The 27,685-nt window shown below is 36.4% G+C and overlaps 1 protein-coding gene and 1 long non-coding RNA gene across 3 annotated transcripts in view; one reads left to right on the top strand and one right to left on the bottom strand.

Moving 5' to 3' along the window:
• NALF1 (NALCN channel auxiliary factor 1) overlaps positions 1 to 27,685 on the bottom strand; it is a 486,048-nt gene that overhangs the window by 308,574 nt on the left and 149,789 nt on the right. The gene's annotated exons all lie outside the window — the stretch shown is intronic.
• On the top strand, positions 1,730 to 18,997 carry LOC112991192 (uncharacterized). 2 transcript variants are annotated; one of them, XR_010386822.1, is made up of 5 exons: positions 1,730 to 2,956; positions 9,319 to 9,481; positions 9,907 to 10,019; positions 11,077 to 11,263; positions 17,031 to 18,997. It is a non-coding gene; the product is annotated as an uncharacterized LOC112991192 (long non-coding RNA). The 2 variants fall into 2 exon arrangements; XR_003261244.2 differs by lacking the exon at positions 1,730 to 2,956 and having other exon boundaries at positions 7,846 to 9,481.

Raw genomic sequence — 27,685 nt, 5'->3', positions numbered from 1 at the left:
AGCACCAACTCCCAGCTTTTACATAAGCTAACTGACCTCAGAATTAATTCAGTGACACCATTTAGGAAGGCGCTGCAAGAATCTTTAGGCTGTTTGTGCCCACATTTGGGGTCTTCCTGTATTAGCAACACCATTTTTATCAATTCGTGTGCACCAAGATAAATGAATGAAGTATGTGGTAAGAGTCTCCAGAACAATAGCAGAGCAGTACGCAAATAAAAACAAACACTTTTCTTGTTTTTCTTGTTGTTTTGGCTAAGATAGAAAGTGTCCAATTTGTTTATCAGATATTGTCTGGTGACATTTTGCAAGTGAAAATAGTTCATGAGAGGGGGAGAAGCCTTCCCTAGTGTTCCCTAAACTAGATGATTTTAATCAGATTTCAAGTGTGCCAAAGATCTGTCTTCCTCTCCATCCGAGACAAATTTCTGGTATGAGTTGTGGGTGACTACAGAACACAATTAATTTATGAAAGGGGACAGGAGGATCTTCAACTTTGTCGATAGGATATATTACTAAATTTACTAATAAGAGCAATGAGATTTTTTCCCAGAGATCCTAAGACTTCTAGGATTTCACAAGCACAAAAAAATCTAAAAAGAAGGAAAATATGGAAGTAGAAATTAAGTAATGAATGTTACACACATTTTTTTACATGAAGACATGCAAAACTAGAAAAAAATCCACCTTAAAACCTGGACGTATAGTGTGGTGGTCATTGTTAAAACATGTATATTAGCACAGGTAAGAATAAGTTTACCACCTCTAAAATCAAAAGGCAACACTTCCTTCACATCCCAGAAAACAAGATCATTTCCTCAGATGGTATGTGAAGGCTTTTACTGTTTTAAATAATGCAGTAATAAATTATGACTTACAAATAAAACATGAACCAAATGTTTATTCTGAATGAAAGCCTTTAGTGGAGCATGTGCACAATTAACTGTAATTCCCAAAGGCGCTAGGAACATACAGTGCATGTTTTCTAGATCACAAGTTGTCTGCAGCTAGCTGAGCCCAGCTGAAGTGAAAAAGTTCTGGCTCTAAGTTGAGCTGACGAAACCCCTGCAAGGAAATGTTGTGGCAGACAGATGAGTGAACTTTTGCCTTAAACATTTCTTGGTACATAAGGTGCAAGCAAACCATAACCCCGAACAAGCCATCTGTTCCCGGCGGGAACAGGACTGAGCTGCTGTGACCCCTGAAATGGTCTCCCTGCAACCATTCAGGACACACCAAGCCTGCGCTGAACCAGACCACGATCGGGCAGAGACTTTGGGACCTGGACTGTAAATTACTGCTGCTTAGCACAACTTCTATAAAACTTGCTTAGCATGAGTAGCTAAATTTGCTGAAGCCTTAGGCCGCACTCCCTAGTTCAGTGAGAAAGGGCCCAGAGCTGGTGCAGGCAGGAAAGACAAGGGGGTTACCAGCAGTTTGCATTCCCGTGCTTCAAGCTCCGGGAGGAAGGATGTCAAGGCATTGAAGTGAGGCCTGCTTGAGCACCAGGACCCTGGGGAGCAGGGCCTCCTCTCGCTGCGGAAACAATGCTGATTGGGGGGTCTGGGCTATCTCGGGGTCCAGATCATATTCCCTTTGTCTGGACCTTGGGAAATAACACCTACCGTCACTGCTGGGGAAGTAATAAATTGTCAGGGCTTTGAGAGATAAGGGCAAGACCCAAAGAATGAAAATGCATCTGTCAGCAGAAACCACAACAGTAAACAACCTACCTAGGGACCCAATAAGGAGCAGGAGACCCCAGACCTAAATATTACTATTGGTCCAAACTACTGCGTGAAGGGTGGAGAGCTTAGATTGGAAAGTATAATTGCCCAGGGATTTCTTTGTTCGGGGTCCCTCTTCGGAGGCACCCAACTCGAGCTGTAATTACTGCATGTGTGTCATTACAATTTATTTATTTAATTTGCCTTGATTTGGCTCCGAACTTTTCAGCGGGAACCTAGGGTCGGACCCTGCTCGAGTTGTAATCACTGCACGCGCTTCACTAAAATTTACACCCAGGGTGAAGAGGACCAACAGGACGCTGCTGGATCCACGGGTGGTGATATCCCTTTCTCTCTCTCTCTCTCTCTCTCTCTCTCTCTTTTTCTCTCTCTCCTCCCCTTCGCCTTTCCTCACCTTTTCTCCCCTCTCCGTGGAAAATAAAGTTAAAAGGTTGTACGATATTTGACTGGTTTTAGCATCTTAATCTCATCCTTGGGATCGTAACGAAACCCCCCCGATATTGGATCAAGACAATGTGGAGACACTTTTTTGGGAGATTGTGGCTGGCTTAGTCTCATTTAGAATTAATTTGCATCTTAAGTTTTCTGCCATTCACAGACTGCAATCAGGTCCTAGGTGTGGGAGGGACAGAGAAAAAAGCAGCTAGGTTAAATAAAAATTTCACCCAAACCTTTAGCCTAACCTAATCAAGCCTAAACCTAACTCCAAACCATTTTTTTCTTTAATTCCAAACATTGTTTGACTCAACACAGATGATACTTAATAGGTTTAGCATCAGATAGGAAAGAACACTTAACTTGAACTTTCTTGACATTTCATTTTCCCACATATATGAGAACACCTGTTGCTCTTCAATCATTTTTCTCTAAGTTTTTCAAAAACCTGCCTCTTTGCTTTGGTTGTTTTGTTACACATTCCTCCCCTCTTTTCATCCTCTGCTTTATTTCTTCCACAGTACCAAGATTAGGTACTTTGCTGTTCTGTCTATTGCCTTCTGCATTTCTCATCAGTGCGTGGAAAAGCAAACTCTGCTTGCCCAGTGCTGGCTCTTCCATACTTGGACCCTCTGTAGTACGCAAGCTGTGTCTCCTTGCAAAACTGCATCTATCCTAGAGCAATCTGTCAGCTTTGAAATCTTTATTGATTCATGAATTTTTGAGTAGAGTTGCTATTTTACCAGCTGCTATAACTGTAAGCACTACTTTCGGTAAGTAACCATTATCTCTACAGTAAGCTCCATTAAAAGGACTTTCCTCTGCTTTCAACTACTTTAAATATTCTCCTAAACTGATAGCATCTTTTTAACTAAAGGAACGTTTTATCCACATCTTACAACCTTAAGTGATGTCTCCTCCCCAGATGAAATAATTGACTTAAAAGTATGAGGTCATTCTTTACCTCTTTTTTTTTTTTTTTTTTTTTTTACCATAGCGATTTGAGCAGAGAGACAATGAACTTTCCCCAACATTTTATTTCCTCAGACTATGGCTCAGTAACCTACTGATTGTACACAGCCCAGGCAAAGACCACAGCTAACCAAGGTTCTATTTATAGAAATACCCTCACAAGAGCAGACCTCCTTGCAAAGCAGATTATAGCATTAAAAAAAAAAAAAAAAACAGGATTCAGGCATTCAGTTAAGAATCTTCAATTTTATGGATACTTATGTCAATAACACAGTTAATGTATGAAGTATTTCTCATCACTGAGATGTATTAGCATACAAGGAATACTGCAAAATAGAGGTATTTGCTACTTTTAAAGGAGTGAGGCCCTGTTATTGATCCTGTTCTTTTTCCTGACATGAAAAATAGGTTTCCTGGCTTCACTAGTAAAAGTACAAACAGAACAAACAAAAACCCAAACCCTACCCCTGTGCCTCTAGGCACAGAAATGTTCTCTGTGTGAAAATGTCTTCTCATATAACTTGAATGAGACTGACTATATCAAATAGCAAAATTATAGTTGTTCAGATTCTATTAAGCAGCTTGCATGTAAACCTGTCTAATGTGACCTTTTTGCTCATGAGTCCTTATCACTAGGCTAGAGTTTAAAAAGGATTTAACTGTGATACTGAAATGTCCTGCCGGATTTCATCTTATCCCTTCCTCCCAATATCAACATGCAGAATTTCTTTCTTTCTGTCTCTCTCTCTATAGATATACACATATATTGCCTATGCTGTTTACTGTAAAAATCTTAATAAAAGATTTATATGCCTTTCCAATAGTTTCATTATGGTTTAGCCTACAATTCCTAATTTTTGTGCAATATTTGATGTTTATTGCGGTTTAAACAGAGATGTTTTCCTATCATGATAGCTTAGGAGGGTTGGAAAGAGGAACATGAAACAAGAGTGAAAACTTTGAGTAATTGGAAGAATGGGAAATGATATTTTATGTAATCTTTTTTTTCAATAGAAGAAAAAAACAAAGAAGTCGTGATTAAAAGAAAACTTTTATTATGCTTTTTGAAGTAACATTACAAAAGGAATTTCAGAATAAAATTGCAAAATTACACGGACCATGATCATGAGTTCCTTGCTACATCATTTTTTTTGTAAAGGAGTTGGCTATAAACCATACTTGCAGCAGTCCTCATAGGATTGGACAATGGAGAAGATATCTCCCCTGTAAACTTTTGTTTTCAACTCCTTCCAAACTAGCCAAAACAATTCGCCCCCAGAATTCATAGATAAAATTATGAAGTTAACCTGAAAGATAATTCATTGAGTTTGACTGTTCCTTCACTGACCTGAGATGTTCATCCAAGAGCTTCATCTTGTGCCATTCTTGCCAATATTCTTTTCACATTTCCTTGCAGAGGTAAATTTTTATAACAAGATGCAAAAATAATATAGAAGAAAGTCACATACTTGCTCCAGGGTCCAGAATTGCCTTTTCTTCTATTTTGCAAGTTGAACTTTTATGTTCTTTCCTCATCAGTTCAAGTCCATTATGACAGACAGGGCATATTCTCCTTTGCGTACATCCTCTGTGCATCTACATATAATGTCTGCTTGTCTCAAACAATTGGAAGTAGCATATATCTCTGCTTGAGATAAACTGGATGATGCTGAAGAGGGAAATGAACTTGAGATCAAGCAGAGGTTTCTGCTTCAGTGCTGTCTCTGTTTTCCTGAACTTTACAAAGAACAGCTGTCGCCTCATGCTTTTCTTTCAATATGCTCAAGCAGCCTTAATGTCCGGCGACTCTTTAGTGACAGCACATGGCTCTGTTGTTTGCAGGAGAATGTCTGCTGACAGATACAGATCGGCAGATGAAGAATCCTGTAAATTAAAACAAATAACAATTTTTTTAGACAAGAAAATCCAATAGCTTCTTTTTTTATTGTATTTATTATTTACAAAGTTATATAAAAGATGCCGCTTGCTGGATACAGACTGAACTTACTTCTGAAGTCAGTAGAAGTCTTCAACAGTAAGGAGCAGGATCGTGCGTTCTGCCTGGCTACTTCAGAGAACAGGGAAAGGGAAAGAGCATCTCCAATGTAGATGCTGAAGATGGCTTTAGAAGTAAAGCTGATGACTAATATCTATCCTTTTTTAAGAACTTTCAAGGAACACCAGAGATTCGTGGTAACACTCATTTTATATTTACTAACCACACCCTTTTCTTCCAGAAGATAGAACAACAAAATGCTGATTGACTTAAAAGCCTGCCACTTGAGTAAAATATATTCTGAGTCTGTATATTTTTTATTAAAATGTACAATTTATAATGCATTTAACAACTAATCACTTAAACCATTTTTTCTTCATGCATTCTTGCCTACCATTAGATGTTCTTCTCTCCCTCTCTGGCTTGTATGAAGAGGTAACAAGAGACTTTGGCCTCAATTACTCCTGTAGTATATTTAAGACAGTACTTTTGTGAAGGAATAGCACTCATTAAAAGTAGGTGATACCACCACAACCAACAGGAAAATTATACAGCTGGATGGATTCTCACATAGTACTTCCTTCCTTTGTTCCATGCCTTCTTGGCATCAGTTTTCAAGAGATAACAGTGATTTGCTTGTTCAAAAGGCCCAAAAGTCTTCTAGAAAACATATATATATGTGTGTAAATATATATATATATATACACCAATTGTTTGGATGAAACAATCTATTACAAGCTCTCTTCAACATTTCTTTAGACAGCAAAGTTTTCTAAAGATGTTTATAGTTGCATAGGTCCTCTCATACTAGTCAACATACTGTTACTGAAGCCCCCCCATTCAAGTGCTCCAAATTCACAGAGATTAGCTGGATCAAATTCTGACTGCCTACTGTAGCTTTTAAAGCAAATTCAGGACCTACAAGAGCATTTAAGTGCAAGACAGCAATGACCCATTGCTGAAGATGCAGCATACAGATTCTGGCTCAATAATACAGGGATAAAAGTGGGCATGATGTCTAATTTACAGCCATATTATAGGTGCATGGAATCACTTGGCTGTCTCTAAAATGTAGATGAGGTAAATAGAAATGTGAACACATTCTCTTGCATAACCTTCTTACACTGCTGCCCCATGTTCTGAATCAACAGGTTCAGTTTAGTAAAAAGACCATATTCTTTTATTATCTGTAACGTGTATCAGTTTTGTAGATTCTACCCACTAGAGAAATGTCAAAGTAAGAATATAGCTAGAGCAGTAGGATTTTCATGCATGGGTTTTGAAAAAAAATGACAAAAATGTATTCTGGTCTTTTTCTCTCTCCATCTCACTTTTTTTAATATAAATAGTGAAGGTGTATATTAATGTCAGTTTTATCAGTTAAAGATATGGGAATACTATCTTAGCAGTCTATAAGCAACCTTCGAAACAGAGCAATGGCTTCTGGTGACAAGGCTTGAAATCAATCTCATGAGAAATCAAAGTAAGCACTCTTTCACGGTCACACAAGCAATACACTAGCTAGGAATAGGATGAAAAGAAGGCTAATATTTACCTAGAAAATAAAAGGATGTGTTTAAGATGAGATATGCTGTGAAATAGTTCCAAAAAGATTAAAAAGAACACCTTTCTTTTAAGATTCTGACATGCAATGTTTAATTATCCTGTATGAAAATTCAAATGCAGTCTAGCTAAAATAGGTATGAAAAAGCACTTCTAAATTAAGTCAGTTATCAATACTCAAGGACAACACTTTACAGGCCCCATAATCTGTGAATTTGTTTACCTGAATCATTTGCATTAAAATGCATTTGGTTTCTTGTAAATATACTATACAAAGCAGCTGTAAAATGCTCATTTTGCTGAGTAGTTTTATATGTTTTAGACATACTTTGGGAAAATTGCATTATATGTCTGGAAAATAAAATATTGTCCTTCAAGTCATCCTAAATGTTAAAAGACAAGGTTGTAGTTTAGTTGAGCAATATTATGTTGTGTTTTGGGCCCCTCCAGTTCGAGAAGGCTGCCCAGAAACTGGAGAGGGTTCAGGGAAGGGTTAGCAAGCTAGTTCCCTAACTAGCTAGTTCCCTGACCCAGAATGCATGACCTGAGAGGAGAAACTGAGGGGTCAGGGCTCATTTAGCCTGGCAAAGAGAAGCTCAGGAGAGATCCACACAGACCACAACTACTCGAATGCTAGTCACACAGAAGGCAAACTCATCCCGGCAATAGCAAATGCTATAAGGAAGGGCAACAGTCACCTGCACTTTCAGACTACATTTTAGAAGGAACTTTTTCACAAGGAGGGTAAGGTATGACTGGACCAGGTCACCAAGCAGTGACCAGCAGTCCCTATCCTTTTAAGACGCAGACAAAGCCGTGAGGACCCAGCCCAATGTTTGAGAGCCCCGCTTTAACAGGGACCTACACTGGAGGCCATCTAGATGGCCACTCCAACCAACATTTGTATGATTACATGGGAGAGGCTTGTTCAATTTATTTATTAATAGATGTCAATTACATATGCCTAAAAGAATAAATAACAGGAAATTAATGTAATATTTTGTCTTTTAATGGCTGCTCTTAGAGAGCAGCAGGGGCTGTACAGGACAAAGAAAGGTCTGAAAACCGTTATAAGACCATATATAACATAAATTCACCTACTTTTAGAAGAGTTTTTATTATCTATTTCCTGGGAAAGCCTTCTTATATTATTAATAGTTTGTCCTTGTATACTGTGAATATCTTTGAAAGCCTTCTTATATTATTAATAGTTTGTCCTTGTATACTGTGAATATCTTTGAACTATTAAGACAAGAAGTCTCTGCCCTTGTTGGACAAACTTCCTCTTAAAATAAACATTTGTATGAAGAATCTATTGGTATAAAAGAATATTTTTTTCTGTTTCCAAACTGCAACAATTTAGAGATTTTGCTTCTGTTCCTTATTTTTCTGCTTATGGTAAACAGGTCCTTGGCTATATGCTATGAATTATTAACTTCATTAAGTACAAGTATCTTTTTCTTTCAAGGATAAACCATTTAATTTCAAAGTATGAAAAGTCTGTCCATCATCTATCAATAGGAAAACCAGGGACTTCATCTTCATAATCTCTTTTTAAAAGCTTGAAGTTTTCAGCAGAAAAAAAAAAGGAAACTATGTATTTTTGCAACACTTGTGAGAAAAACTAATTAAGGAAAAATGTTCTTAGAATTTTGGCACAAACATACATACTATTTCCAGGCATATATATATTTAATCTACACTTATTTCTGTTGCTTTGAACCTCCATAACTTCTGTAATATTTCATCGCATTCACTTTTCAGATTTAGGGTTTTGTGGGAGCTAATTTAGTATTGATTCATTCTGCCACGGGGCATAAACTTGATTTAAGCTACAAATTTTTGATTTGAAACATATTAATGAATATGAAACATTTTGTCTCCTTTATTAATCAAGAGGTTTCATAATTCTGCCCCTTGTAGCAATTAAACTTTTTTTAATTTAGAAATTGATTTTGAATTCATAAGCTTAGCAGTTCATTGTCGTAATTTTATCAGTGCAATATAACGAGCACCAGAGAGAATACAAATGAGTTGTGAAAATTAAAAGGAAGTAGGTATTATTCTGAGAATTGAGGAAGTAATGAAGAAAGGAAGGAGCTCCTTGAAAAGGCTGAGAAGAGAAACATCACTTTATTAGACACCTTGAAAATGAAACTTGCTGCTGAACCAAAACATTAAAGACAGCAGTATCTCATCAACAGAAGACTTCAAGGCAAAGGAAAATGAAATGTTTGGTTACTTTCACACGTATTTTTCAGCAGGATGTGAAGGATACTTAGTCAGTGTATCTAAAATCAAGAATTTCTGAATCTTTATTCTCCATTTTGCCATTATGATGTGCAGAACTTCCACCCAGCTTGTCACATTTCTTTATGCAGATAGGCCAGAATTTCAGGGGACTATATTTGACACTATGTGAACGTGTACGCTCAGCAGCTTTTACAGTATTACTGTTCTTTAATCCTTTGACGTTAATTCTCAGTTAAGTTTGGTCCCTCGCGTAGAGTGAGGGCCAGTATTGATCTCATTTTTTTCCTATCAGTTAAAGGGGAAATGAAAACTAACTTTCTGTCTTCAGTTTTCAATATTCATTTCTTTCAGCATTGCTAGTATAACAAAGGACTCTGATGCTTCATGTTTCCTGTGTGGTGCCAGATACAGAGACCTTAGAGATGGAACACACACTCTAATTCCTACAGCTTCTACCAAAAGAGAAAAGGAAATCCCCCCCATAATGTGAGGAATCAAAATGTGGAGAAAACAGGTGGGCTTAAATAATCATCTAAATCTGTCACTGTTTCCTCCTGAAGGAAACGTAGCTGTTTGTGCATCATCTTTGGTTTTCCCATTGTGCATCTCACTCTTTTCTTTACGTCTTTCTTTCTTTTTTTTTTTTTTTTAGGCTTCTGCTCATTTTTTACTTTCTTTAGCAGGTCTGAAACACATCTCTCAACCATTCCTTCCTGCAGATCTCCCCCAGTGTACTCCTCTTTGCCTCCCCAGTGCCCAGAACACACTTTATCTCACAACAAAAGAACAAAATGTTACTGGTCTGTGTGTTTACAGCCAATTTGCTATAATCACTTTCCTTTGTATTATAAAATGCAAAGCACAGTACATCATCTTCAAGAACAAGGAGGCTTCATCTCAGCTATTTGTAACAGTTTTCTGTTTTTGCTTGCTTTCCAGCATCTTTCTGCAGCTCCCCTGCTATCTTCCTCACACTCCAAAGTGAATATTTGACCTATGTGATCAGGATCAATTGAGGCAACAAATTGTATTCTGAAAACACCATTTTTGAGGTGAGGTTTTCACATCTGTTGAACACCTCTACTTTTACATCTGTAAAAATATATGCACCCTGACACAAAACACACGATACATAAAATATTGAACTATTTTAAACTTATATATGTGGGTTTACAGTGCATGATATTTAGTTTATCCTGAAGTTTTGTTCTTTTTAGCTGTCCTGAAAATGTCGCATACTCAGATTTATAAAAAAAATTGACTGAATATTGAGTAAATGAAAAGTAAATAAATAAATATATATTTATATATATATATTGCCCTGACATTTGAGTAATATCGATAAATGTACAAAACAATACATGGATCCCGACTGAAGAATAAAAAAAGGGAGGGGGTTGTAATTTAGAAGGGTGCATGCGAAGGCTTTTTGAGAGAAAGAGATTTCCATCATGGCCTGTATTCTTTGGAGAAATCATCCTTTTCTTACTTTGAGAAATCTTTGCCTTCTACCCTACTTATCTCCCTATATTAATAGGATTGTTGGGTACATTTTCCCCTCCTTTCATTTTTATTTTTCACATGGCTTTAGTATTTATTGTCATCTGCTATAAAACTTATTATTTTCTGAATTTAGGCCTCAATCACTTTATATTTTATAATGTCTTCAGTCTTCATCAATGAAAACTCATGTTTTCCATTGGTAAGGCCTCAGTGATTCTGATGGGCTCACAAAAAACCCACTCAGGAAGTTTCTTTTACAAGAGAAACTTTTGGGAATCTCTAACTTTTTCATCAAAAAGGGGACTCACACCTTTTTTTTTCTTCACAGTTTTCTCATGAACTAAGGAAATGATGGGTCCTATAATCCAGGTGTTAGGAAAAGGCAGAAAGCCTTCCTTTATGCAGCTGTTAGGACCACATTTTATTACTGAATAAAAATGCTGGGTAATGTTTGAACTACAGTTAGCAAACTGGCAACTTTCTATAAGGCTGAAAAACCTAGATGAAAGGGATTCATTAGACAGTGCCTGTTTTTAATTTTTAATCCGCAACCTGATGATATTTGAAAAACTGACACATTTCTTTTCTTTTCTGATATTTTTACAGCTTCTGTTTCCCATTCTTCCTGCCCCCTTTACACCAGCAATGAACAAAACAAGGGAGGGAGAGCATAGAAAGTGCTTTTTCTTTGTCAAGCCAGGGCTATTAACTGACTTGCTGAAGACATTCACAAGAAAGCCTGAATGACATGCAAGTGTCCCCTGAAGATGGACTACTGCTTTGATGAGCAATGGTGAGTTTATCAGCCAAACATTACCAACAGCACCCTTACATGCTTGGAAGAGCACAAATGCAAAGCATATGGGATTCTATGTGTGTGTGGCAGCTAGTGCTTAGCATTTTAAAAGTGAAGGAAAACAAGCAACTACAATCATTTAAAAGAGTGGATGTGACACAAGGAGAAAAAAATTAAGAATTAAATAATTTAACGAGTACATTCCATTCTTCCATCCCTCAGTGATATATTCCCACAGCCACGGTACTGTGAAGCACAAATGTTTCCTTTAATTCTGCACAGTTAGGAATGCCAGATGCCTTGTATCCCATTTTGCATGCTCCTTCCTGCTAGCGCATTAAAATCACTATCTTAAATTTCCACTGATACTGGATCATGGGAGGAAGGGTGGTTGAAATAGATTAGTGTAATAAGTTTGGTGTAGAAAGTGCTGAAAAGCTGAAGTGCCATAAGGGGAAAATTATAGTTGGATTACCAGAAGATATTAGCAGTGAGCAGAAAGATAGATATGGTGGTCGTTCAGGTTGGGCTGCATTTTGCTGAATGTGAGATACCTGTAAGGTAGGTATCTACTTTGGCATGTAATGAATTATCCCTTCAAAGTGTCTGCATCTCTCAGCCAACTATAAAGAAAGTTTTACTCACTGTAGGTATCAACACTGATCCTTTCTAAAGTTAATTGAGATAGATCCTGGATCTTCTATTCACTGGCTTTTTCAGCTTTGCAGAAAGCGTATTATGTATGCATCAACATTAGCTTTTCTCCGTAAACTTCTACTGGGTATTAGTCTATTCTAGAAATTTTTGTTTGGAAAAATCATGTCAACTTGCACTTGAGACTGTTTACATGCAGTTTCAGTAAAGCCATATTTTCCTCTTCTGGAGGCAAATAATATACTTTCAAAATGTGCTAATTACTGTAAGAGTGTCATCAAAAATATGACAGTCTATATTTATACTCAAATACCATGTTTATAGTTTGACTTTTTTTATTTTATATTCTTAGAACTAAGTGCATCCTCCTCTTTCCCTCCTCCCCCACGCACGTTGGCCCAGAACTAATAAGAAATGAATCAGCTTACTGAAATGCAATATAAACTTCTGCACACTTTATACTCTATTCTTTCAGCTGTTGCCAAGACAAGGCTAAATCTCTTTACAGCATGTAAGCTTTAATATATAATCAGCTGGAAGGGGTTTACTGCAATTGTTGCACAAAGTGACTGCTAAATTTACTAGATACTAAACTTCTCACGGTTTTCACCTATACACCTCACTTGTGCACTGCTGTGGCTTAGAAATTTATGGGCAAGCGATGCTACAGTTCCAGGATGGAACTGGTGTAATGCTGGTGTATATACACACTTCATTGAGCTAAGTCCTGCTTTTAGAGATTAAATGGAGCATGTAGGAAAAATAAAGGTTTTATGTTATTGCTCTTGGCACACAATATAAGAAGACACAATATGGCAAGACTGCAGCATTGGAAAGTGCTCATGAATCACAATAGATGCAGAAACAGCAAAAATAATAAAAAAACCAGTAATGGTGAACAGTATTTCAATATAGTCATTCTTACGAAGTATACGCTAAGTGCCATTCTGACTCAGAATTGTCTCAAACCAGTGATATGATAACTGGTACGTTTTTAGGGTTAGCAAGTAACTGTGCTTATGTGCATTTGTTGATGGTCTGCACTGACATTACCATAACTTAGGTCTGCACTACTATACCAAATATATTTTGACACAGTGTCCTCTAGGGTGGAACAGTCTCTTATAAGATACTTGTCACATCTAGCAGATATTCAGACTATTAGGGGTACATAGTCTGTAGTTACACAGCACCGTTTGGTTAATTTGTTTGGTTTTTTGCTTGTTTCCCCAAGAAATTGTTGATAGCGTGATGAAATGAGAAATGCATATTGACTTCCTAATAGGTGGCCTTATTACCCCAGAGTATCCCAAACAGCAAGGCCTAAGTGGCCTTCAGTAAAAGTACTAAGGTCCAGGATGAGAGCTGTGAGAAGCACATGGTATCCTTTTCAAGCTGTGTTCACAACAACTAAGCTTCGCGAATCAGCCTTCAATGCTAAAAATATAGGCTACGTAATAGACGATTGTAGACTGTTCCTCAGCTGACTAAGACGGCAGTTTTTTAACTAGTCATCCATATATTGAAAGCTAATTTCAACTGGAATGTAAGTCAAATTTCAACAAAAAATGCCAGCCAGAAAAGAACTGGCATGGTGTGAAAGACCAGTCCAGCCTGGATACCAGCACTGTATAATGGCATATGGTGTGTTAATGAATACTGACTGAGGGCTAGTCTGTGCAAAACAATGTGAGCAACAGTGTAAGGGGAACTGACTACAGGCACAGAAGTCCATAACTCTCCTGCCTGCTTTGCCAGGTCCTTGGAAAGCTCAGATGATTGTATCTACTGCTGCCAAGATGCTGCGGAGGGTATGTTAGTGGTTACTCTTAACCAGAAGGACCGTGGGTTTCCCTTCTCCCATCACCCAGATTAATTAGCAAAACGGGTTCTCCAGCTTGGCTGCACCTTTCAGTCTATTATCTTTCCTCTCACAGGAATGTCTCGGAGAGTTTCACAGGAAAATCACAGGCAGAATTAGATGCTTATATATTATAATAGCATATTTAAAAGCTGTTTATACAGTAAGCGTGTAACTGCAGTGAAGATTGCCATTTCCATATCAAAGTGTTATTTTTGTTTCATATACACACACAGTGCTTTAAAGCTTATGGCCCATGTGTAAAGAAAATGCATGCAGTTCAGCACTCTGCTTCCATCCTGCTCATGCAGAACTCCAAATTAATTCAAGCTGGCTTTGCTCAGTAGCTGGACAACTCAGTACTTCCCTTCTGCATTTGCTGTCTCCATGCACAATTGTAAGCAAAAAAGTTTCTATAACAATAGAATTTCACCGTGAGCAAAGCAAAACACCACAAAATTTACAAAACCACCACTGGAGTAATAGGCTTAAATTATTCTACAATCTCATGAATAGTGCTGTCAAGAAATAAAAAATATCATGCTTTCTTAACATGCATGGAAAAAAGAGTTTTCATTGGCTTGTAAGTTTTATTTATTAATTTTTTTCTCTTCAGAATTGGTGTGAAAATTAATATCCACAGGGTTCCAGCAACAGAATGGATACGTGAATGCTATAATTTTCTAGAGGAGGGAATAGAGAGGAGAATAAAATATGACTGGATCACAACCAGTCACGAGAAATTTTAAAAAGCATAATTTTCTGTTCTAGCAGAGATATGTAGGGGAAGAAGAGCAGAGATAAATGACTGAAATGATGGCAGCAATCAGGAAAGGAAAAAGTATGATCAAAAAGAGAACCTTAAAAAAAGAAAGTCACTGAAAGGGGACTTAAGCCACTATGTAAAAAACGGTTTAAATTTAGGGAGAGCTGTCTGCACTGCATCTCATACAAAATACTTACTCCATCCTCCTTCATGTAAACCAACAGCCAAGATGATGATGGAGAATTTTATATTCACATTATGAATGGAAGTTAGTAAAATGTGGGAAAGCGTTATTACCATTCTCACCTGTCCACTTAACATAAACTGACTCCACTCTCTCACTGTTGAAAATCAAGTTCTGCATACAATGAACACATGAACAGTTCATATAGTTATATATTTCAGCTTTTTTTTCTTTTTTTCTGAGCTACTGACCTAGAATTACTCTTTCTAGTCAACAATATTCAAACTATACCAAAGGCAGTGCCTCTAATGACATCAGCACAAACTAGACTTGTCTTTGTGAATGGAATCTGTATGAACAGTTTTGAAAATTAAAAATAGTAACTTTTCTGCAACCTTTCAGCATTGATCATTGAATAACTATGAAAACTACAAATTACTTAATGTGATAGGGATTTCACTTTTGTAGTAGTTTATATAAGTTAAGACCATTAGTTTTTCCCAGAGAAGATGTACCCTAAGATTTCACTTTCGTATTAGGTTGTATAAGCTAAGACCATTAGTTTTTCCTGACAAAAATGTACCTTAAGTTCTGGCTTGCTGACCATAAACAAAAAGGAAACATGTGGGAGAGGTATGAGAAGACAGTGACACAATTAATATCAACATTCTTTAAAATATTCAGGAATCAGCTTAAAAAAAAAAAAAAACTCATCCAGGCATGGCTCTCACCCAAAATTAGGGGATATAGCCCACAAACACTGCATGTTGAAGAAGGGTGTACAAATGCTATGTTGTTGAGTAACAGCACAAAACAATAAAATAAAACGCTTCTCAGCATGCATAGCAGGAGAAAGTTGTGTTGTGTACAAGCTTAATCTTTCACTGCCTCCCAAAAGTGCAGTTGAATTGATTTAACAACATTCCCCTAATATTTTTTACATTTGTGCATTTGTTTATCTGTCAGTATCACCCACACTGCCTTCGCTACGAAACCCACTCTGGAAAAATTTGTGTACCATCTCATGAAGAAAAAGCGGAAAGGTTCACTCCTTATACAAGGGAGGGAAGAAAGTTGTATCTGCCCGCAAGTTAGCACTATGCAGAAAAAGCTTGTAATACAGCAACACTGTACTCTTAGAGTACAGATCTGTTTAAACAAAAACTCTCCATAAAGTTATTTGTATTTCCCAGCTCTTAAATGTGTTGTTAGTTAACAGCTTGATCCCAGCATAACAAAGTCCAGTTTGTGACCTGGTAAATGAGATGTCAGACATGTTCTCAACTGACTGCAGTAAAATTATTGATGTTGTAGCAACATGCTGGGTGAAAAAAAAAGGAAGAAAAAAAGTACCCTGTCCATATGAATAGACAGGTACATTTACTCCTGCATTGTTGTTACTATGAAATCACTATTACGTATAGAGTACAGAAAGATTTCAAACTGCTGTTTTGATTGACACAGAAAAAGCAAATAAACATAAAATCAGACCAAAATGAAGTTTACCTCTATTAAAGTATTTTAAAAATATTACCACATGAAAAAAAAATCATTCCAAATTACATATTATTTTTTTTTCCTCATTCCATTGCATTAGTCAATCTGGAAAATTAAACATCTCTTCTGAAATGTTATCTGTGCTATTATACATAATATCTTTCTTCCCTTGTGTATTCCAGTGGAAGATTTTATTCGGTATGAGATTAAACAAATACCAATCTGACACCAAACTCCGAGAACAATTCAGTATTTTACAGCCATCATAACTCAGATTTCTTGAATTAATTCCATTCTTTCACCCCTACTGCCCAACAGCTGCTTTCTTGTTTTTTTGGTTTTCTTTTTTCCATTTCTTTAGTATTAGACCCCTTGGAGCCTTTCAGTGAGGCTCTGCAGAAGTGTACAGCCCTGATGTCACAGATCCAGTTGCTGGGTAGGGGCTAATTCTGTTCCTATTAATAATGTAAGAAGCTATCCCAGTATTGACTTCTTCTATTTATAGTAGCTTTAAAGTGTTGTAACAATTACACTGTGGTATTATCTTTAATCTTTATTACCCACCCCAAACAAGTCCTGGTACTGTGTATTACCATGAACTTAGTCACTAAGCATGCACTACTAAAAGGTTGTGTGATAGCCACTTTTGAAACTGCTTGAGATAAAACTGTTTAGAATTCCAGATGCAGCTTAGCCAACTAAATAGACAAAAAGTACAGTTACTTTTATTTCTGTTTTTGCTGCATATATAATGCCTGGGATCATGCACAATGTACTTGTCCTTCTATTCTTTATTCCCTAGAAGAAAGATGGGAGAGGAGAGCTGAGTTCATAGTTTATGAGGTGTTCATGACAGCGACAAGAAAGAAGGTAATATATCGGGACCTGGAAGAAGGATTTAAGGTCTCAGCTACAGATGTCCCTTGACACTCAACCAGTTTCACTGCCGTGCCATGGAGCTGTGACACGTATCAGATCAAATTCTGCAAACTCTTCCAGAAGCCCTGTCATGTTCAGTAAGGCTACTCGTGTGCAAGGTCTTGTAGGATCAAATCAAGGCAGTAAAAGGTGATGGAGAAGAAATGTGTCATGAAGGAATAGTCTCAACACAGAGTAGCAGGGCTAGTCTTGATTTAAGCAATATTTTCACTTCTTTCTGTATATGATTAAAAGCAGCATTTATACTCTTTGCTACACCTGACATTCTTTCCTCAGCCTTCTACTCAGCACTTCGATTCAGAAAAAAGTGTCACTCTAAGCCTGTATTGTGACGCCACTTCTAATAACATGTAAAAGATAAACTACTCTGTTTTTCAGACTCGGTTTTACCCCCTTTCTAAAATTCAGAAATGAAAAGAATTATTTATCTGAAAACAGATGATTGTAAAGGTGTGTTGGATAGGAACCATCAGGCTAGCCCAGCATTTCCCCAAAGAGCTATGTGTTCCTGTAATACTTGTAAGGAATAGCAGCATAATCATAAGACATTCAAACAGACATAGTTTTCAAATGTTTTTATTTTGAGAAATTAGTGTTACATATGACAGTTTTCATTCAGCAAAGCCATGCATCTTTAAACATTGTATAATTCCATAAATATTGATATTTAATTATTTTAACAGAATCATAACAAGGAGAGAGGTATTTTTAGGTCAAACCTTGATTATAAGACATATAATAAAGCTAAAAGCATTAGAATTATTTTTAAGTAAACTCTTTTAGGTTTTCAAGACACCATAATTTTAGCAGTTAACCAGGTTTTTCTTTACAAACTTTTTTTTTTTTTTAATCAATAAAATATGACACTGAAAGCTGCTGCAGGACAGAATATTTGCATCATTGAATAAGGTCTATTCGAGGAATTCTGAAACAAATCAAATGTTGTAAACCTTACATTTCTACTCTGACTCACCTCTCCCACTGATTGCATAACCTAGGCAGATGAGCCAGCTACATTAGCCAACTAACCCATACTTAATTCATGAAAAAACAGTCTCTCTTCTTCAGCTATACTTCTGGAAATACTTATTGATTTTTTTTCTTTCTTTCAACAAAAACAAAATATAACCCTAAATTTAAATCAGCATTATAAGTTTAGGACCTTTCATATTGCACACTGGAAATTCATGGAAATTCTACTCTCTACATAGGGATTTATAAAGGGGAAGAGATGCAGGGGAACTCCCAGTACAATGTTCTTTCATTTCACTTGCAGAACATTTCACTCTGTAGATTCTTTCTAAGTTGCAAGAATATTTCATGAAACCTCCATGGCATTGATGAAAAACAGATGTGCATAAAAACTGTACTGTAACAAATGTCTTTGTTTTCAGCAGCTGAAGCTATTCTTTAAAAAAAAAGAAAAAATATGTGTTGATGTAGGAACATTAAAAAGAAACCTTTATGGTTCAGCATTTATCACTTACAAGATTCATGTTTGTGCATTTCACATAATAATAAGTTGCTTGTTTGTAATTTAAAATTTAACCTCTTTAAGAAGCTATTTTTCTATCAAAGAGTTAGAACAATTTCACTGTGTACAATCTTTTCTTTGTTTAACAGTCTCTGAAGAAAACTGAATCCCCAATTAATTTCATAAAGTTTATGTGCTTAATGGTTTCACAGAGCTGTGTTCTCTTTGAACAAAACAAAGTTGACTACATAGAATTTTATTGCATTGGAGGAACGAAAAGCATTGTAATCAGTAGGAAACATGACTGCAACACAGCAGGCACAGAGAAATTATATTTCACATCTTTTATTGTCAGATATGGCTAGAAAATGGAAATCTATTCTTCCTTCAAAAGAAGAAAAGAAAAGAAAAGAAAAGAAAAGAAAAGAAAAGAAAAGAAAAGAAAAGAAAAGAAAAGAAAAGAAAAGAAAAGAAAAGAAAAAGTTTTTTAACAAAAAAGGAACCTTTCCTAAGAAAATATTTCAAAGAAAATTTTGTCTTAGGAGAAATGATGTTGATTTTATCCTTCTATTTTATTGCTGCTTGCCTGGGATATTTTTCTTAATTTTGCTTCCAGACTGGGGCAAAACTGAAGTAAAAATCATAGAGAGCTTTCAGAGGTTTCAGTTTTGCAAGGAAAGAATATTTTTGTATAGAAAATGTAGTCTAACTGAGTAACAGTACAAAACAATAATTCCTGACTAGCCATAGTCACTATATTTTAGGTCTTGCCTCCAGAAGCTGCTTATGTTTTCTCATTTGCTTGTAATGCCATCTGAGAAAAAGTGAGCTTTTAAAGACCATATCCCAAACCTACCTTCAATATTCAGGAGTAAATAAAAAGATATTGTAAAGCTAGTATGTGCAAAATGGAATGATTCTCAGAGCTGAAGTAATACATACCTTGGAAGCAGCTGTAAAATGAGCTTAAAAATCTATAGTTATGATTGACTAGAAAGTTTACTTTGAGTGTACAAATCAAACCACTATAATGTCAATAAAACAGACCTCTTTAACCTATTCTGAAACCCAATTTCAACTAGATAATAAGAATTCTGACAGATGAAATGGGGACAGAATTTTCACTTTATGTCTATGCATGTCTGAAGATCACATCCCACTATTTGATTAGTCATAGTACATTTTTTTAATCAAGAAATCGTACTCATAAAAGTGCATCACTGTTAATACTTTAGCATTATAAGACAATATTTTTCTGGGTTTCTGTGCTTTGATATTCATCACTTTAAAAAAATAATCTTAACTTTATTTCATTTATATTTATTCCACTTTTCTAACTACCTTTAGCAAAGCAAGTTTCTCCTGCCTGCTTCAGAGTGGTATCATAAGCATTGGGAATATGAGCATGAAAAGTTATTTGAGTCACATAGATTGCTCTCTCACAAACACACACTTACAAACACACACACAGGGGGCACAGCTGAATGAGAGGCCACAACTACTCATAAAGGCATACATATACACGGATAGCTACATGTTTTCAGTGAGGAGGTATTTGGACTATACTTATCAGGGAATCTCAGCCACTTTGGGGGCATAGAAAGAAAATATTCTATACCTACCCAATATAGGAACTGCACGTTATGCAGATATGTGGTATTTCATACATCTATCCAGCTGTCTATGCACATATAATTCCTATATTCAGTAACCAAGGACAAATATTTTTGTTGTTGTATCGCTGTAAAATATCCAAAATCCGCTAGTAAGTACGGGCTAAATGTTCCATTGCTGGTATTTAAGGGCAGTCAGGCCCACCTGCTGGAACCCAGGCAGATGGGAAAGAGAAGACCCAGTCTGGAGCGGAAGGATGGCCCTTCAGTAGTTCTCCCAGCTGATTCCAGCCAACTTTTCTATGGAAGTTAAACACCATTGTATTAAATAACAAAACTGCTAATATTATGACCTGTAGATTAACCAAATGGTGAGCTAGGTAATGCCAAATAAATAGTAAGCATGCTAAGAAAAGCAGTCATTTCAAAATTATGAAAAAGTAAAGTAAATAAAGCAGGATTTAAAATATTTTGTTTTGCTATAACAGATGTCAAATGAAAAGAAAAAAAATCTATTTTTAACATACTTTTAGGGTTTGATAGTCCTCTCAGAAAAGTTTATACTAGCGCCTTATATTACACTAATTATTACTTAGAACCAAAATGCTGTTCAAAACTACATTGTATTAAGGTTTCACATCCATGCTTTCTGCTTTAACATCATGGTTAAAAAGTTCCTTCAAACTTTGTTCCTGAATGAAAATAGGTGGAAAAGGAAGAACAGACTAAATAGACATGGTATTTAGTGACACTATTCATTATTAAAGATATAAATGAAATGTGAAGACAACATGAGAAAGCAATGGCTATTTCACAAAGCCAAATGCTTTTTTCTTTTGCATGGGTATTAATGATTCTGGCGTCTTTCTTTCTTAGGCAGCATTTTGTTTTGTGGTTTAAAGCATCCCATTGTCGAGAAGAATCTCAATGGTTATATAAAAGGAAGTAAGGAAATATTTTCTTCTGAATATGTGAGAAGCATCATTGTCAAAAAATCCCTCCTCTCTTTGCCTTAAAGTTCTCCAGATGACTTTGCCATCCTGAAATATTTACATCTTGACAAAGGCCATGACATAATTCCAGAAATTTTACAAGACGCTCTCTCCAAAATTTTCCATCTCAGTCAACAAGACATATGATATTCCCTAAGCACAAGAGCTTTCTTGCCAAAAAATAAAATATGTTTCTACTTACTGCCAATCCACCTGACTCTCCCTAGGTAAATCCCTTGCCAGATCCATCAGCTTTTCCACACCCTGAACCCTAAATCCATTCATTCTTGTCCAACTTAATATGCATTCCCCTACTGCCAAATCATGAAACAGCATTTGATGGATCTAACATACACTGAAGTGCTATCTCTCAAAAGTGGGGAGGAGAGAGTTAACTCTGTGAATGAGGATATCGCCGTATGAAGCACGAACTGTAAGCTGGGGGAATGTGATCTCATTAGACCTGCATGGATTTCCCCTGACTGCCACTGATCTGTGCTCTCTCTCTGTTTTACAAAGAGATGGGAAACAGAAAGTGTCAATACATTGGAAGAAAGAATGCCCACCCACAGAACACAGAGAAATACAGCCAGTAGCTGCAAAACCGCCACTTTGAACTACAACCTTTGCTAAATTCAGAGGCCTCAAAGACCTTACCTACTCAAAAGGTATATTGGGAAAAAATCTAGCTGCAGATCACCTTCATAAAGATTTAGAACAAGGACTTGGAATGAAAGCAGCTTTGGTTTGGTTATGATTAGTGAATGTAAAGAAAGCTTTTAGCTCTTCCCCATCTACTATCTAAGCCTATGGACTCTAAAAAGACAGGCAGGATGCAAAGCACCTTTTTCTTTTCATGGCTGTAGCTCAGAATCATTGGAGCACACAGGAAACCAATACTACCTCATAGCGAGCCAAAACAGCAAACAAAAACAGTGGAAAATCGAAGAGTCAAACTTCACTACAGTCAACCCTAGCTTTTTAAAAAACTCATTTCTGTCAGAGAAGTTTCAGAGTCAACTGGGTTACTTGGCGTGGCTTGTAACCTTAGCTCCTAGCTATAATTGTCGATGTAGAAAGAAAGGCTAGAGAGAGGAATTTAGGAAGGGAGCAAAAGCCAAAGTGAAAAAGGACAACAAGAATTTGAAGGGCAAAAGCAATGGAAAAAGGAAGAAATTCTATAAGGTCAAAAAAGAAAAGAATGAGGGCAATCGTAAAGCTAATGGATGGCTCTGGTCTCTCCCAGGCCCAAATGCTCTTGAGGAAACTGTATCCCTCCCTCTTGCCTCAGTTTATCTATCCATGGGAAACAGAGAGGCAAGAGCTGGGCTCATGGGAAAATGAAAACATTTGGAGTGGAAAGGCTCCTTTTCAGTCATTATTGTTTGATAGAGGAGACAAAGTGAGTCAAAAAAGCTCACTCTTCTCATAAGCGCATTCATCATTTGAGGAGCACCTATGTCTTGAAGCTGTTATATACTGAGAAAGGGAGAAACTTACTTCTGTGTTATATTCCTGGTATAAAATTTCTGAGAATGAACACTTCAGGCTGAAGTGGGGGGGTTCAAGTGAATTTCCCTTAACTTGTAGAAGGGAAGGACAGTCCTTCAGCTACCAGATGAATGAACACAGATCTGGTGTGCAGACAAGATCCATTCCCAGTAGGGAGAAAGATATGTTCACTGTATCTATACGACTTGCTATCACCCTTCCGCTTCTCTTTCTGTTCTACTGTACTGTCTTTTAGGGAAAAAGCTAGGATGTATCCATCCTTCATTCTTATTTTCACTAGAAGATGCAAGGAGAGATGCAAGTGCACACTGGGGCACAGCAGCTTTCCAGGGCTCAGTCTCTTCCTGAGACAAATGAAAATTTTAGGAAGTGATCAGGCTTAGACCTTGTGAAACTTGCAGGGCAGTCAAAACAAAAAGAACATGATGTCTCCTATTCTGCTCAAAGCCTTTTCCTTCCACCACCAACACACTAAATTCAAATCTATTGCTTCAGGAAATGGAGAAAACCAGGAATATGATTCTTTAAAACAAACTTCAAATATACAAATACATGCACGCTATACTGTGTACATACCATTTACGTAAGGCATAATGGCACCTAATCTAAATTTAGGCCACCGCAGCTAAATCTTAGCATTTACTTTAGCAGCCTTGGTTGAGGGCTTAAGCACCCTATACAATCAATCAAAGGAGGCAGGTGCATTCTAAGCAGCAGCATAATTACAACTTTTAATTTAGATGCTCTCAATTCCCCTCCTGAAGCATGGACCTTTCTTTAGTGACTACACCTAATGTCAGGTTATCCAAGGGGCCTGAGGAGGATGATATGAATATCTTTTCCACCTTCTGAATGTGTGTATATTCCTGCAAGTGTGTGGTGGGACATCTCAGTTCAGACATTTTGATCTCAACACTTGCTGGTATGAACATGTATTTTATCCTGTTGTTCCTTTTTAAATAGTGAGTGTTTGGGTATTTAAGATTAACTCCAGAATGGGGGGGGGGGGGGGGGGGGGACACAAATAGTGTCTATGAGCAGGAAAAGAAACTAACAACAAAACTAAAAAGCAAAGCTGAAGTGTTACATCAGGAAGTCTCAAAACGGTCTGAATTTATCAATGATTTCACATGACAATGCTCCATTTCACTACTGTGAAAAATACATTACACTTTTTGTTTAAAATTTATGTATATTAGAGTGGAGCCATTCTCTCCATTCTATCCTCTAATCACTGCAGTAATCACTATTTTTTGCCAAATTCTAAGATTGTTCTATTTCTAGAAGGTAACTTCTCAGTAAAATTCAAGTCCTTATAATGCTAATTTATAAGAGAAAATGTTTTAGATCATTTTCCAATTATGTTAATCCAGCCAGGCAGATACTTAATGCACAACAGTTTAGAGGCTGAAATTTATCTGGACAGGTGAACGGCACTCAGGAGTCTTTTCCTCCTCTGAGACATGTGACATTTGTATGTTTGCACCTCTAAAGGATCAAAATGTCCAAAAATGGACAACATTTATGGACATACATAGTCCATACATATTAGCACTATTGCATTTTGTCTGATTTATTATGCACAACACTCCTAATTATATTGCATGTAATTATAACTTTATTTTCCTTTCATGTCCTCTGTGAATATGAACACTTTGGCTGATGTTCTGAACACAGAATTAATCTTTCCCTAGTAATAATGACAGATGAAAAGAAATGACCTATTTTTACAATACAATTATTTTTTTCCAGAATTTATTTTTATTGTTTTCTAAACTCTCCAGGCATCATGTGTTTTCCTCATTTCTTTAACCTTAATGTTCCAGTGTTCCATTTCCTGTATAGAATAGCTATAAGTGGATTAAAAAGCAAGCATTAAAGATACAGTGCATATTGGATAATCAGATGATGAAACGCGAGCAGAATACAGGGCTGATGCTCTTAGGTACATTTTAACTCTTTGCAAACATGTTTCTCCTTCCTGCAGATAGCTCAACACTTAAAACTGCAAAAGTCCTTGAGAAATTTTCTTGATTGGAAAAAGCTGTATTTTCACAAGAGTTTCACAAGAGTCAAAATAATGAAGCAAAATAATACACAAACAATTTTCAAAGAAAGATGATTTTTCAGTTCTCCTTAATAAAAATGTTGTAGGAATACAGGAATTATCATAATGAATCACTGTCTTTTATCCTGTCTTTTAGTGCTGGCCAAAATATAATAAAAGTAATTCAGCTAGCATGTAAATATTCAGATATCCATTTAAAAAAAAAAAAAAAAAACAGCATAGGTAAATATGGAAAAATCTGTCTTTTCATATTAACTTGCCTTTGATAACTCATCAGTGGAGATTAAAAGTAGAAGCTTGGTACGGTTTTAAAAATATTTAGCAACATTAATCATAATAACTGGATATTCCCATATACATTTTAAAATTTTTATTGTGTGTGTTCACACACTTTTATCTACGCTAGTATACATTTGCAATCTATTTTTAATACAATGATGTTATGCATTGTATTAAATTTGAGGAAATATCATACAATCTTAAAGGCATTACAGTATATTACAGACATAAAAACTACATTAAATTTTATTAAAGTTAAAAGTCATGCCCCCCAGAGCGAAGAAAGAGTAATATTAAATATATTCTCTTGTACCTCCACATTATGACTGCTCATATTTGTTACCTGAGACCCTGCTATATTCAATGAATACTTTACTCATTAAATGACTACCTAGGACTTTCTTTTTAAACAATTGTTTAATATAGGGTCTTATTTATTGCATATTATTCAAACCCACTCTGAAGGCACAATTAATCATTCCCTGAAGGATTTTCAGAGTGATTATCACTACAGTACTGGAGTGTTTGAAAAGTCTTAATTTTTTTCTTCTGCACCCATTCAAATGTGGTTAGGATTTGATGCATTTCCAACTAGACAGAAAAGAGTTATCAAAGTATAAGACCTCTTCCAACACTGGATAATCAAATCAATATTTCTAACACCTAATTTTACAATATACTTTAACCTTTAATGATGTGTTCAAGGCTGTTTTTTCCAACCAAATAGAGCATCACTGAGATCACAGGACAGACTAAGAGCTCTGATTTTAGATGACTGGGCCAGTATTCAGGGAGAGATCAGCTAGGTGGAGTCCAGAAACTGCTGTTGAGTTTGTGCAAAGTAAGATTTTTGCCACTTGGCCAAATTTGGATGGAATTTTACAAAGACGGCAAAAGGTCCCTCTCTAACACAGACATCTCTCACCATCCCATAATGTCCACTATCTTGTTCCAAAGTTGTGAGGCTTCAGACTTTTAAAAAGATTTATGATCCAAGCCTCTTTCTTGAAATTAAATGAACTGAATTGATACAAATTGTACAAAAAAAGTCCATTTGAAGAAATTACCAGTCTCTAATATTTCAGCTCACACAGGCAGAATGATAAACAACTGACACGTGGCACAGGTGACTTCTAAAGGGATGGAGCTACCAGCCCCACCAGTAACTTTCCATTTTTCTGAGGGAACTGCATACTCATACAAGAAAAGTGACACCATGTTATGTAAATCATGTTTGCTCACCTCATACACAGTCATCTTCTTGCCTGTTTTCTTAGAAATAAAATTATCATACAGGTCCAAATTGCATAGCCTGAGTAGTTGCTGATTCGACTGGCTTTGTAGGTACAGCACATTAAACCTCACTAAGTTACTTGCTTTTAACCTATACGTGTACTCACTGTTGCTGGCATCCAAACCATTGAGTACCAGACTGTAGCAGAGTCTGTCTGCAGTAACATTATTAATTAAGCAGGCTGGGGCAGGGGAAAAAGAGAAAAGACAAAAGTAATGTCGAAAGGACTGATACTCTGAAGTCTTAATAAAAGCTGTAATGAACATGTTGCAGTTCATCCTATGCATCCACAGACACAGAAGTTACCTATTTATAGATCTCTTTTCTGGCTCATATAAAAAATCTAAAATGAAATCTAAACAAACAGTTCAGTTAGGTTCTCAGCCTTGTGAACTAATCTGGGTAACTGCAGGATTTCCCTGAAAACTATTCAGCACAATAAATTCAGAACTTCTGAAACCAGTTAATCAAAAGTAATTAAAACGTAATTTAAAAATACCATGAGAAATTAGGACACGCATGTCTTTTACTCGTGTAAGAAGTAAGAGAAAGGATGAGAACTAATTCATGGGAAAAGCAGGCTAATGGCTAATTTTTTATCTGTAGGTGCTTTCTCTTTGTACATCTAATGTGCATCTGTGTATTCTTAACCTTGAAAATTTAATAAATTACCTTTCACATATAGAATGGCAGTTGGGGTAGCAAAAGACAGCTTTTTCTGGTATCTTTTATTTTGCATTCTGAGCAAAAAATGTTTTTGGATTAATATTACACACATAAAACAAATATACACTTATTGCTAATAAATGATCTTCTCCTACAGGGCACCAGTAACATACACATGGATTATGAATGAAGTAACTTGAAAGCAAAATTAATTGTCAACAAATAGAACCTTAAGCTCTGTGAGTTTAAATTCAGCCCCATACTCATTACACTGAAATAAGACTCATTTTAAACTAACAAAAACAAGAAAAAAGTATGTGATCTCTTAGAACTCATTGGTCAGTAACATGCATCAGTAACATGATGACTACTGTGGTTAAAATCAACAGCAGTAGCAAACTACGGGAAAATAAATTGTTTCGGGTGAAATTCTACCAAAAGATACAGCCAACTGGTGCAACACTAACAGATTAAGACCTTGATTCCTCCCGTTTACTTATGCTTCTAATTTAGAAGCCTAAATGAAAGAGGAATGGTGTTGCAGCGTCCTTCAACCCACTTAAGATCTGAATATGTCTACAGCACAGCTAAGGGATTGTCCTTTGGGCTGTTCCTCTCTT

This window comes from Dromaius novaehollandiae, chromosome 1 (genome assembly GCF_036370855.1).
Source record: "Dromaius novaehollandiae isolate bDroNov1 chromosome 1, bDroNov1.hap1, whole genome shotgun sequence".
Lineage (NCBI taxonomy): Eukaryota > Metazoa > Chordata > Aves > Casuariiformes > Dromaiidae > Dromaius > Dromaius novaehollandiae.
Note: the sequence above shows the minus strand (reverse complement) of the source record. Positions and strands in the feature narration are given on the sequence as shown.